At 39.9% G+C, this 14,418-nt stretch overlaps 1 protein-coding gene across 2 annotated transcripts in view; it reads left to right on the top strand.

Annotated features, from left to right (window-relative positions):
- LOC124720317 (zinc finger protein ZFP2-like) overlaps positions 1-14,418 on the top strand; it is a 161,235-nt gene that overhangs the window by 99,097 nt on the left and 47,720 nt on the right. The gene's annotated exons all lie outside the window — the stretch shown is intronic.

The following is a 14,418-nucleotide window of genomic DNA, read 5'->3' as shown; positions in this document are numbered from 1 at the left end:
CTGTGAAGAAATGCTGAGACCAAAGAAATTAATGTAAATTAAGGTCAGGTGGGTAGCGAAAACCAAGGACATGTTATAGTGTCAGTTTCTACTTACAGAGTTCTTAGAATTGATCTCCGGGGGAAGAATCCAGATGGCATGTATGGTGAAACAGGAACTAAGGTCATGACTGCCATGTTGTAGAGCATGCACTGCAACAGAATGTTGTATGTTGCCGGTATACGCTCTCCACCTATGCCTATTTATCTTAATTGATAACTTGGTGGTAGTCATATCAATGTAAAAGGCCAAACAGTGTTTACATAACAGCTGGAGTACAACATGTGTCATTTCACAGGGGGCTGTCAACAGCTGGTATACAACATGTGTCATTTCACAAGGGGCTATCTTTTTGATAGTTTGTTTTGCCAGACACAAAGCTGGTGGCAGGAAGTTGCATAGGGCAAGTCTTACAGCGGGAACAGTTGCGGGGGTAGGAGCTGTAGGGTAGAGATATGGGTGCAGATGGAGCATAGGGTCTGTCAAGATACTGAGGAGACTGGGAGGGTAACGGAAATCTATTCTAGCTAGGGAGGGGAAAATGTTGGATCTTATTTCAGGGCATGATTTAAAGCAGTCATAGCCATGTTGACAAGGTTGTATTCCAGCTGCTATATAAACACTGTTCAGCCTTTTACATTGGCATGTCTACCATGAAGTTTCAGTTAGGATGAATAGGCATATACAGAGGGTGTATACTGACACCACACAATATCCTGTTGCAGAACATGCTCTGCAACATGATAGTTATGACCTTGGTTTCTGTTTCACAACATGTGCCATCTAGATTCTTCCCCCATACACCAGTTTCTCAGAATTCTGCATGTGGGAACTGGTGTCACAACATGTCCTCGGTTATCACCACCCATCGACCCTTAATTTATGCTAATTTCTTTGGTCTCAGCATTTCTTCACAGTAACTGTTCCTTTCTTCATCTTCTTTTAGCTTTCTATATGTTTCATTTCTGACCTGGCTATTTTATGCCATCTCCTCGCACCTTTATCACATATAATGCTCATAGCTTTCCACTCTCATTAATTCATGCCCGATGTTTTGCTGGTAAACTACTCTTCTCCCATAACCGTGCATTTTGCTTTGTCTCAGGTTTGTTTTTCTGGCAATGTCAGTATACTTTAACCGTGAAGTAGATAGATGGTTAGTTTCATGATCATTTTGCGCAGTACATTGTGATGATGTGAAATGAGTCATTTTATTTTCACATTACAAATTAATTTGTAAATATGGCTGCGTGCTCAACATTAAAAAGACTTTTTAAATATTCAGATGTGAGTTGGTGATTGCTACACTACCTCTTTTACACATAACAGTAATAAAAGTGCTTCTAGAGAATAGGAGTTGTTAAGGAGAAACTTTTCCAGTTTTCCAGTTTAAATTCTCATTAATATGACGACTTAAGAATTTTGAAGTTTCCACCCTATTTATTATTTCCTCACCATGTGTTACACATGTCAATGCTGTAGTAGCCCTAGAACTGATTTTTTTTTTTTTTTTTTTTTTTGAGACCATTTGCAGAAATTTAATCAGTGATACTTTGAGGAACATTGTTCAGCATGTCCTGTTTACAGATGTATGCATGGACTGATTATTAGTGTCACCTGCAAAAAGAATTAATTCTGCTTGTTTTATATTAGATGCAAGATAGTGGATATAATATTGAGCCTTGGGGCTCCCCATACATGATTTCTGCCAAGTTAGAATTATTTTCCTCAGAGTCTATTGATTTAAGTACTAAGTAAAACTTTCTGCTTGCAATCTTTTGGTTAGATATGACATCCATTTGTTGGCTAGACCATCAATCCCGTAAAACTTCAATTTATCTAGGAGAATACTGTGGCTCACACAGTCAAATGCTTTAGATAGGTACAGAAAATACTAACCAGTGCTGTTTTTTTGTTTGATGCTTGTTAAATTTTTGGAGTGAACATGTAAATGGCATTCTCAGTAGAGCAACTGTTTCTAAATCCAAATGTGGCTTTTTGAGGATATTATTGCTGCTCAGGTAACGTACTATTGTAGAATACACCAACTCTGGGTTTTTGAAAAATGATGTCAGCTGTGAAACAGGTCGGTAGTTATTGACATCTCTTGTCACCTTTCTTAAATAGGTGTTTGACTAAGACATGTGCGATGCATTAGTGATGCATTACATACAGGGTGTTTATTAACTATGAGAATGAAGGCTTCCAGACCTCTTACGACATCAGTTCTAGGTTAAACGTCAAGCTTTTGATGATTGCCTCCATTGTCTTTGTTACAGACTGACTGTCAAAACTGCTGCTACGATGACCTTATCAAGTCCATAGACAATGTCTGTTTGGTTGGTAATTACATAATGCTATTGCAGATGCTGTCAGTGTCTGCTCTGGGGGTATCACTGCTCCCATAGTAGCATCAATATTGCGACAAATATCTCTACTACTGCTTTGCATTGTGGACTTGCTTCCATGCACTGCTAAGATTATCTCTGCTGTCATGACTGAAGTTCTTCTCTCACATTCTTATTTCTACAGCCTTTTTAATTACAGAATCCCAATGTGTATGTGCTGCAGTCAAAACTTTTATTTTGTCTAACACTTCTTTGTGTTGGCTTGTGGAGTTGTGTTCAGCAACTGCAGATTTCTCCAGTTCTCAATTTTTTAATATGCTGTTGATGTTCTCCACAGGAGTCAGAAAAGGTTTGAGATGGACTGACCGATGTAATTGCTCCTGCACTCAGGAGTGGTGTTATAAATGTCAGAGATCCTGAGACTGTGTTTAACAGGGCATAGCATCTCCTTTATCTTCTTAGGAGATTGGAAAACAGAAATAGGTCTTATATCCCATCTTCCCTAGATTCTGTCTTTTCGCTGGATGTAACACCACAGAAAGAAAGGAATATGACTGATGGTTTACCATGTGAATGTTCAACATTTTCACATCCCATTTCTTGGAGAGCACTGCCTTCATATCATACGAACCACAGCCGTTGTTTCAGAACACATACTTCAAATGATTAATTTTCAAGTCCAAGTGGTCCTTGTGAGAAACAGTTCTTGTTCTGTGTACCAAATTTTTTAAAACTGCTGTCTTCTTGACTGCATACTGAAAACTTTGGACCCTAAGATATAAATCAGTATGTGTTGGCTTTCAGTACATTCAGTGGCCAAGGTGGCCCTCTTACTTTTACTGTATGAAAACATCTAGAAATATCAGCCTTACTTCATTCACTGTCTTGACAGTTAACTGGATGTTGGGGTGCATACTGTTTATGTGTTCAGTGAAGTGCTCAAGAGTTTCTATGTTTCAAGACCATAAATGCATCATCAGCATAATGATAAAATGAAGGTGCATTAAGGGGAGAAAAATTTAATACATGTTCCTCAAAATGGCCAATAAAAAATTGGTCATTGCATGAGACAACAGAGAACCCATAGCTGTTATGTCCATAATTTCATAAAATTTACCATCATATAGGAAGTAGGTGGTTATCATAACATGTCAAAACAACTTTACCTTTTCAGTAGGAAAATGCTCTGCCAACAATTTCATTATGTCCTCCAGAGAAAGTTTTTGAAATAGTGAGACAACAGTCAGGCTGACTTTTGTGCAAATTCTAATCTGTTTAATTTTCTCAGTGAGAGTTTTGATGTGAAATTCACAATGGCCAACTATTTGCGTCATCAGATAATTAAATATTTGGTCAGTCTGTAAGTAGAAGAACCAGTTGTGCCAACAATTGGCCTCAAAGAAATATTTCCCTTATGGAGCTCAGATAATCGGTACAACCAGGGAGATCTAGGAGCTCATGCTCTAAGATTTTTTATGACATCATCTGGCAGACAAGAATTCTTCAGGAGCTCCTCTGTTTTTCTAGTGTATGAAAGAGTAGGGTCCCATTTCAGGCATTTGTGTACTATCTTTCAACAGTGATCCACTTTGCTGTGATATTCAGTGGTATTAAGAACAGGCATGGCATTTCCCTTGTCAGGTAGAAGTACCACAAGTCTTCATCTTTCTGCAATGCAGGGTGTTACCTTGTTGGCCTCATCTTATGAGAAATGCCACGCTGCCTATACCACTCCACATGATAGGTGAATTATGTGGTGTGGGAATGAATTCAGTCCTTTATTAAGGGCTGAATTGCCTCCTTCATCCATATTCTGGTCCAATATATTGATGACAGTGCATGTTGTTCCATGAGATGACATTAATCTTTGCCTTTTTGCAAGTCACTCAGATTTCTTTGTTTGTTTAGCTGTTGTCTTGCTATGGTGAGCTCTTTGATGAGCTGCAATTGACATATTGATCCACTTCCAGTCGAGAGATGAGAAAACTGTAGATGGAAAGAGATGACAGTTTTATGATAAAAGGTTGGTTAGTATCCAATTCATACCCTCTGTGTTGTATCCTTTCTTTGATGATTGCCAGGCTGGTCTTTGTAAAATATTATTCACCCGTGCCAGCCTTATGTGACCTTTAACATGATCTTGGTCTTTGTGAAACATTATTCACTCCTGCCGGCCTTATGTGATGTTTAACGTGATCTCCTTATCCTGACAAATTCACAGCTGTGCATATTTCATACATGGCTTTTCCAGTTCAAAAAACCTGTCATTCAATGTCCCCCACAGAGAGGAAAGCTGTGTGAAAATAAGTCTTTTGTGACACTGCTGTTGTATGAAACATTCTCAGACTTTTGCCATGAGGGTGAAACCTCGACCTTTTGACAGAAAAAAACGTTGACCTTTTGACATTGTCTTCATCACAAGCAAGTGATTGTCAAAATTGCTGCTGTGGTGGCCTTACATAGCACATAGATGGTTTCTGGTTGGCCAGTGATTATTTAAAGTTTTGTCCCAGGCTCCTGAATACTGGGATTCCATAATTAAAGAGGCTGTAGAAATAAGAATGTGCAAGAAGAACTTGAATCGTGGTAGCTTATATAATGTTAGCATTCCATTAATGCAAGCTTTGGATGCAAAGAAGATGTATATATTGTCACGTAGAAGGTGTAATTAGCTGAATGATGAACACTAGCTTCACTTAATGAAGGTTTATTCAGCATTTGCACATACAAGAGCACAGAACAAACTGCTCTCTCATCATATAAACAAAGTACAGTGTTAGTTGTAAGAGCTTTTTACAGCACATCGAAAGAATCTTGTTGAGCACCACCCCAGATAAATTTAGCATCACTTTTAACAACTCTTGGAGTGGCCTGGATTTGATACAAAAGTATTTAATAAAATGATGGTAATAAGAACATAATCTGAGGAAGCTTCTCACTTCTCTAATACTTTTAGGAATAGGAAATTCCGTTATAACTCTCACCTTTTCTGGGTCTGGCCACACAGCTTCATTTGACACAAGGTGTCCAAGTATTTTGATTTCTTTTGCTCCAAAGAGACACTTTCTTGGATTAAGTTTCAGTCCGTCTTGTTGGAGACAATTAAGAACAGCCCTCACTCTTTTTATATGTTCATCAAATGTCTCTATAATGTCATCTAAATAACAAAGACACATCGATCACTTCAGGTGACGTAGAAAATTATCCATCATCCATTCATAAGTTGCTGGTGCATTACACAAACCAAATGGCATTACCTTAAACTCATACAGCCCCTCAGGGGTGATGAATGCAGTTTTCTCGCGATCAGCCCCATCTACTTCGATTTGCTAGTATCCTGAGTACATGTCCGTGGTTGAAAAAACTTAGCCTCTTTCAGACAATCTAGTGTATTGTCAATTCATGGAAGAGGGTAAACTTCCTTTTTAGTTATCTTATTAAGCTTCCTGTGATCAACACAAAAGCACCAACTGCCATCCTTCTTCCTTATGAGGACCACTGGTGACGACCATGGACGCTGCGAAGACTGAATGATGTTATTCTTCATCATTTCTCGTCATGAATTATTCGATGTTCCATTGCTGACACACGGTATGCTCTCTGGTTTATTGTTTGATAGTCTCCAGTGTTAATCCAGTGCTTCACCAGCAGTTTGTCTAATTTGCTCTTCACCTGTGGATTGAAGCATTCAGAGAACTCTTGGAGAATGGCAAGTAGCTTCTTCTGTTGTTCCTTAGTGAGGTTTGGTGATAGTCAAGCTAGAAGATCTTGTCTCATAGTGGTAGCACTAATTTCACCCACAGACTCGGCATGGGAGGTTTCTATGACGCTCAGCTGTTCTGCAATTAACGGCTCAGCGTTTGCTATGCACATGCGTCTTGGAAGGATCTGCAGTTCTTGGCGACAGTTAATTATCCACAATTCAATGAATCCATTCTTAAACTAGACAACAGAGGCTGGGATGATGAAGTTATTCTCCAGTGGTATGCTTCACTTACATTCCACTACAATTTCATGGGTTGATGCATGGCACGACACATGACAGTTACCTTTCTAGTGCTGACCAGGGGAATAGTCACTTCATCCACCACACACAGTGTCCACACACTTGGATGCGCATCTTCCTGTCCACAGTATCTCATCTTGTCTAGCATAATCTTCAATCGACCACAATCTATAATTGTCTGAGAAGCTTTCAGAAAGTCCCATCCAAGATTGATGTCAAGTCTACATTCTTGTAAGATGACAAATTCTAAGTGCTGTGTTGTTGTTGTTGTGGTCTTCAGTCCTGAGACTGGTTTGATGCAGCTCTCCATGCTACTCTATCCTGTGCAAGCTTCTTCATCTCTCAGTACCTACTGCAGCCTTCATCCTTCTGAATCTGCTTAGTGTATTCATCTATTGGTCTCCCTCTACGATTTTTACCATCCACACTGCCCTCCAGTACTAAATTGGTGATCTCTTGATGCCTCAGAACATGTACTACCAACCGATCCCTTTTTCTAGTCAAGTTGTGCCACAAACTCCTCCCCAATTCTATTCAGTACCTCCTCATTAGTTATGTGATCTACCCATCTAATCGTCAGCATTCTTCTGTAGCACCAAATTTCGAAAGCTTCTATTCTCTTCTTGTCCAAACTATTTTATCGTCCATGTTTCACTTCCATACATGGCTACACTCCATACAAATACTTTCAGAAACGATTTCCTGAAACTTAAATCTGTACTCGATGTTAACAAATTTGTGTTCTTCAGAAACGCTTTCCTTGCCATTGCCAGTCTACATTTTATATCCTCTCTACTTCGACCATCATCAGTTATTTTGCACCCTAAATAGCAAAACTCCTTTACTACTTTAAGTGTCTCAATTCCTAATCTAATTCCCTCAGCATCACCAAACTTAATTCCACTACATTCCATTATCCTTGTTTTGATTTTGTTGATGTTCATCTTATGCACTCCTTTCGAGACACTGTCCATTCCGTTCAACTGCTCTTCCAAGTCCTTTGCTGTCTCTGACAGAATTACAATGTCATCGGCAAACCTCAAAGTTTTTATTTCTTCCCCATGGTTTTTAATACCTAGTTCGAATTTTTCTTTTGTTTCCTTTACTGCTTGCTCAATATACAGATTGAATAACATCAGGGAGAGGCTACAACCCTGTCTCACTCTCTTCCCAACCACTGCTTCCTTTTCATGCCTCTCGACTCATAACTGGCATCTGGTTACTGTACAAATTGCAAATAGCCTTTCGCTCCCTGTTTTTTACCCCTGCCACCTTTAGAATTTGAAAGAGTATTCCAGTCAACATTGTCAAAAGCTTTCTCTAAGTCTAAAAATGCTAGGAACATAGGTTTGCCTTTCCTTAATCTTTCTTCTAAGGTGAGTCGTAAGGTCAGTATTGCCTCACGGGTTCGAATATTTCTGCGGAATCCAAACTGATCTTACCCGAGGTAGGCTTCTACCAGTTTTTCCATTTGTCTGTGAAGAATTCGCGTTAGTATTTTGCAGCTGTGACTTATTAAACTGACAGTTTGGTAATTTGCACATCTGTCAACACCTGCTTTCTTTGGGATTGGAATTATTATATTCTTCTTGAAGTCTGAGGGAATTTTGCCTGTCTCATATATCTTGCTCACAAGATGGTAGAGTTTTGTCAGGACTGGCTCTCCCAAGGCTGTCAGTAGTTCTAATGGGATGTTGTCTACGCCCGGGGCCTTGTTTCGACTTAGGTCTTTCAGTGCTCTGTCAAACTTTTCACGCAGTATTATATCTCCCATTTCATCTTCATCTACATCCTCTTCCATTTCCATAATTTTGTCCTCAAGAACATTGCCCCTGTATAGACCCTCTATATACTCCTTCCACCTTTCTGCTTTCCCTTCTTTGCTTAGAACTGGGTTTCCATCTGAACTCTTGATATTCATGGAAGTGGTTCTCTTTTCTCTAAAGGTCTCTTTAATTTTCCTGTAGGCAGTATCTATCTTACCCCTCGTGAGATAGGTCTCTACATCCTTACATTTGTCCTCTAGCCATCCCTGCTTAGCCATTTTGCACTTCCTGTCGATCTTATTTTTGAGACGTTTGTATTCCCTTTTGCCTGCTTCACTTACTGCATTTTTGTATTTTCTCCTTTCATCAATAAAATTCAGTATCTCTTCTGTTACCCAAGGATTTCTACTAGCCCTCATCTTTTTACCTACTTGATCCTCTGCTGCCTTCACTATTTCATTCCTCAAAGCTACCCATTCCTCTTCTACTGTATTTCTTTCCCCCTTTCCTGTCAATTGTTCCCTTATGCTCTTCCTGAAACTCTGTACAGACTCTGGTTTAGTCAGTTACTCCAGGTCCCATCTCCTTAAATTCCCACCTTTTTGCAGTTTCTTCAGTTTTAATCTATAGTCCATAACCAATAGATTGTGGTCAGAGTCCACATCTGCCCCCTGGAAATGTCTTACAATATAAAACCTGGTTCCTAAATCTCTATCTTACCATTATACAATCTATCTGAAACCTGTCAGTATCTCCAAGCTTCTTCCATGTGTACAACCTTCTTTTGTGATTCTTGAACCAGGTGTTAGCTATGATTAAGTTATGCTCTGTGCAAAATTCTACCAGATGGCTTCCTCTTTCATTTCTTTCCCCCAATCCATAATCACCTACTACGTTTCCTTCTCTTCCTTTTCCTACTACTGAATTCGAGTCACCCATGACTATTAAATTTTCATCTCCTTTCACTATTTGAATAATTTCTCTTATCTTGTCATACATTTCTTCAATTTCTTCGTCATCTGCAGAGCTAGTTGGCATATAAACTTGTAGTACTGTAGTAGGCGTGGGCTTCATGTCTATCTTGGCCACATTAATCCGTTCATTATGCTGTATGCAGTAGCTTACCTGCACTCCTATCTTTTTATTCATTATTAAACCTACTCCTGCATTACCCCTACTTGATTTTGTATTTGTAACCCTGTATTCACCTGACCAAAAGACTTGTTCCTCCTGCCACCGAACTTCACTAATTCCCACTATATCTAACTTTAACCTATCCATTTCCCTTTTTAAATTATCTAACCTACCTGTCTGATTAAGGGATCTGACATTCCACACTCCGATCCGTAGAACGCCAGTTTTCTTTCTCCTGATAACGACGTCCTCCTGAGTAGTCCCCGCCTGGAGATCCGAATGGGGGACTATTTTACCTCCGGAATATTTTTCCCAAGAGGATGCCATCATCATTTATTCATACAGTAAAGCTGCATGCCCTTGGGAAAAATACGGCTGAAGTTTCCCCTTGCTTTCAGCCGTTCACAGTACCACAACAGCAAGGCCATTTTGGTTAGTGCTACAGGGCCAGATTAGTCAATCATCCAGACTGTTGCCCCTGCAACTACTGAAAAGGCTGCTGCCTCTCTTCAGGAACCACACGTTTGTCTGACCTCTCAACAGATACCCCTCTGTTGTGGTTGCATCTACGGTATGGCTATCTGTGTTGTTGAGGCATGCATGCCTCCCCACCAACAGCAAGGTCCTTGTTTCATGGGGAGGAGTGCTGTGTATGGTCACTTATAACCACACAAATGGTACATCTTCCTATAGGTTTTACATGTTTCCCATTAGCCACCTTCAGCACAGATGTTTTGTTGTCAACGGATATGGTTTTCTGCAACTGGCGATGGTACTTCTCCGAAATGGCATAATATGATGCTCCAGAGTCCACAAGAGCTTGGGTTCGTTGGCCATATGTTAGGATATCGATGTAGTTTCTTATCGTTTTTGTAGTGATCAACTGCATTGAATTTTTCTCTACAGCAGCCTCACCTCCAAGAAAGGTCACACCCTTTATTTTCCAGATTGCGGTGGCTAGGAGTTCGGCTGGAGCTTCTACACAGCGATGGAGACCTTGATCAGTGTGTTGGGGAGCATCCTCTCTTGTGGCTACCTTGCAGTGATGGTGACCTACGTCATCCTGCACTCACCTCCTCTTGTTCATCTTCGGTATCCCGTAGTTGGCATCGGCTAAGATTGGCCTGCTACCTTATGGTGTGGACATCATCAAATATATGCAACCTTCTCAACAATAGTGCACCACATGTCCCGGTCGTCCGCAGTGGAAACGTTTTGGTTGGTTATCCTGGGTCCTCCAGACATCAGTCTTCCTTGGTGCCCAAACAGGTTGCTCGTGCGGCAATGTAGGAGTGTAACTCTGCCTGTGTCTCGACTCTTTCACCATTTTAAAGGGAAGTGAAGGACTAGAGATTGGGTTCAATGTCTGTTCCACTTCCTCCTTTATGACCTCTTGAAGTTTCTAGGTTTTTTGCTCACCGTGCAGACCAAGTGCCTTCTGAACTTACTCCCTCACTATCTGACGAAGAACACTTGTGAAATCAGTCGTTTCCTTCATCATAGACATTGATATGACATTTGGAAACCGTTCAAACTTCTTACGTGCAATTCTTTTTTGATTCATTGTTTCTATATACTGGCACCATTTTATGAAGTCGTGTGCTGTCAAAACGTCCTTCAGGACTAGGACTTGATACATGTTTTCAGCAACACCCTTCCTGAGATGTGCAACCTTATCTTCCTCCTTCATTCTAGGATCCACCATTTTCCACAGCTCCAAGATGTCTTGAATGTAGGATGCTGTAGTTTCTCCTGGACGCTGTGCCCTGCACTTTATTTTATCATCAGACTTATACTTCTGTCATTGTGTGTCACCAAAATACTTGAGCAGTTCCCCCTGGAATACTTCCCAGCTTGTCAACTTATCCTCGTTGTTCACGTACCATTGCTTGGTGGTGCCCTCCAAGTAGAAAAATATGTTAGCCAAACATACAGTGTCATCCCATTTGTTAAATTTGGTTATATGCTCATATACCTTCATCCACTTGTTTGGATCTTGGCCATTGTCACCAGGGAACTTGGAAGGGTGTCTCATGTGGTGGCACACAGTAGCTGTCATCGTAATGTCCTCTTCTTCTTCTGTCTCTGGTAGATTGCGATCTGTTGAATATGACTCAAACTCGGATCTCTCACCACATAAATGGCGGCTCTGTCGTGGCCTGATGGGAGCCACTGTGTTGTTGATAATGTGCGCTATCACAAGTTCCAATACCTGGCGCCTCCACGAGAATAATGTCACATAGAAGAAGGTGTAATTGGCTGAATGACAAACACTAACTTCACTTAACAAAGGTTTACTCAGCACTTGCACATACAAGAGGATGGAGCAAACTGTCTCCCGCCAGAGCACATACAGTATATATACAGCTGCAGAACATTCCAGTACAGTGATTCTTGACATTTATGGATAATTCTAGAATGTACTCGAACTGAATGTAGAAATTAAAATTGTACAGTCCAGGTGAGTTTTGAACTCACGACCCTCCATGCTACAGTTTAGTATCATAAACACTACTCCACGGCGCTACTCAGATTCTTCTGTGACAATATATTTGTCACAATGTTGACACTAATACAGGAGCAGTGACACTGACACCATCTGCAACAGCATTATGTAATTATTGACTAATCAGTAGCCATCAATGTTCTATTATGGCCATGGCAGCAGCTTTTTTACTGATACTTGCTCACAGCGAAGGCGGTGGAGATAATCATTGAAAGCTCAAGGTTTTACAATGAACTGACACAGCAACAACTCCAAGAATGTTTATACGTTAGTTACACAAAAGCAACCTCTAATTGTGAAAAATGTACATAATTTACTGAAATGTTTGATACAGCAGTGAAAGCAGTAAATCTTCAAGCTTTATTTACAGATTTTCAGTGTAGCTACATTTTGTAACAAAACAAATTTTCCATCTGTAATCAGTTTTCTGCTAAATCCTTTGAAGCCGGTCTTGATATATTATGGCAATTGCTTGTGTTATCTGTTGTTGAATTTCATCATCATTTCCAAGAAGTAGAGAAAGAAACGTATTATTTTTGGTTGGTTGGGGGAGTGTATCAAATGTGAGGTCATTGGTCTCATCGAATTATGAAAGGATGGGGAAGGAAGTCAGCTGTGCCCTTTCAAAGGATCCGTCTCAGCATTTTTCTGAAGTGATTTGGGGAAATGACAGAAAACCTAAATCAGTTGGCCAGGCGTGGATTTGAACTGTCGTCCTGACGAATGTGAGTCCAGAGTGCTAACCACTGCCGCATCTCACTCGATCACTCTGTCTTTAATGTAACCCCATGTACAGAAGTTCATTGGGTTAAATCAGGAGATTGTGGTGGCCAGGATATGGTTCCACTATGTCCAATCCAGGGACATTCCTTCAGATGTACATGGCAACTAATTGATGATGATGTGGCATGCCATCTGGCTGGAAAATAAATTTTGTGCCCTTGCAATTGAGGCATTAGATAATCTTCAGGCATGTCTAGGTATGATAGATGAGTTACAGTTCACTCTGCAAAAAAGAAAGCACAGTAAATCTTCTTACAGCTTACCATGGAAAATATGTTTACCATAGGTGAGTCCCATACACATTTGATTTCATGATATGGCTTCTGTTACCCCATATTTGAACGTTATGCCAATTCACTGTACTGCAGGTTTGGAAGGATGGACTCATAACTGAACACAATTTTATTAAGAAAGTTATCTTCAATCTGCATTTCCTCAAACATTTGTACACAAAACTCAGCTCATTTTTCTTTGCCACTTTCTCTTAAAGCTTGCAACAGTTCTGGTTGGTAAGGTTTGAATGGATGAAAATCATTTCTATAATACTTTCCACACTGTAACACTGGGTGTATTTAATTCTAAGTGTGCTCATCTCTCTGATTTATGTGGACTATAAATGTAAGACTGCCAGACTTGTTCAGTTGCTGCTTCAGAGGCTGCTGGCCAACCCTGAGTCAGCGCTGTATGTGACACACAGCCAGTTTGGTGAAACAGTTGCATGAATTAATAGCAGTTGGTCTTTCAGGAGGCTTGCTGCTCTTATTCCTGAATTGTCTCTGAACTGTAGTAGCTGATTTGGGACTCATGAAACCCTAAACAGCAGTGCACACACTCAGGTCCATTGTATGATTCCATGATGACTCCTTGAAATAATTCATTCCACGAGTTTCACCTAATGAGAATGTTGGGAACTAACTGTGTTAGGTGGGAATAAAACTCGAAGATATACTGCATTCAGTGCTGAAACAAACATTTCTGTAAGATACTTATCTGTGTCAGAATTAAAAGTTACTTTTGTTTAACTAATTTTTAAATACACCGTATTTCAAATAGTACTGGGAGTATTATATGGGCACAAATCTGTGGTATTCTGTTGGAAATCCCATCAGAACCAGATGAGCTTATATTTTCTAGAGGATGTTAAATTTTCTTAATTTCAGAAGGAGAAGTTGGAGATACGTTCACATGATTGAATTTTATGAGAGTTGCTTTTTCAACATACAGCTGGAATTGAAGTGTTTGCCCCTATACTTTCTACTGTTTTTGAAAAAAAAATTATTCTTAGAGATGTTTGCTATGGAACCACGCGACCACTGCGGTCGCAGGTTCGAATCCTGCATCGGGCATGGATGTGTGTGATGTCCTTAGGTTGGTTAGGTTTAAGTAGTTCTAAGTTCTAGGGGACTGATGAACTCAGAAGTAAAGTCCCATAGTGCTCAGAGCCATTTGAACCAACTGACTCATCATTTAGAGATCTTCCAGTCAGTTCACTAGCGACATCCTCTTCTTGGGCTGGCTGTCCTGTCTCCTGTTTCACTACATTCCATATAGCCCTACGTTTGTTGTCAGAATTACTGATTCTGACATGTTTGTCGATTTTTAACAACTTTTCTTGGTAATTTGGAGTATTTTTTGTTGTGTGAAAGTACTGCAGGATCTCGACTTGTTCTTGTCAATCGATACCTTTTCCTTTTCCAGTCACAAGATACTCTAAAACATCCAGTGATCCATGTTTTTTTTACATAACTGTTTAATATAGTTTCTGATTATCTGTTTTGAAAAGCTGTTTTCAAATAGTAATACGAATTTATCATAGATTAGATTAAATTTTGTGTT

Source organism: Schistocerca piceifrons, chromosome 11 (genome assembly GCF_021461385.2).
Source record: "Schistocerca piceifrons isolate TAMUIC-IGC-003096 chromosome 11, iqSchPice1.1, whole genome shotgun sequence".
In the NCBI taxonomy this organism is placed as follows: domain Eukaryota; kingdom Metazoa; phylum Arthropoda; class Insecta; order Orthoptera; family Acrididae; genus Schistocerca; species Schistocerca piceifrons.
Note: the sequence above shows the minus strand (reverse complement) of the source record. Positions and strands in the feature narration are given on the sequence as shown.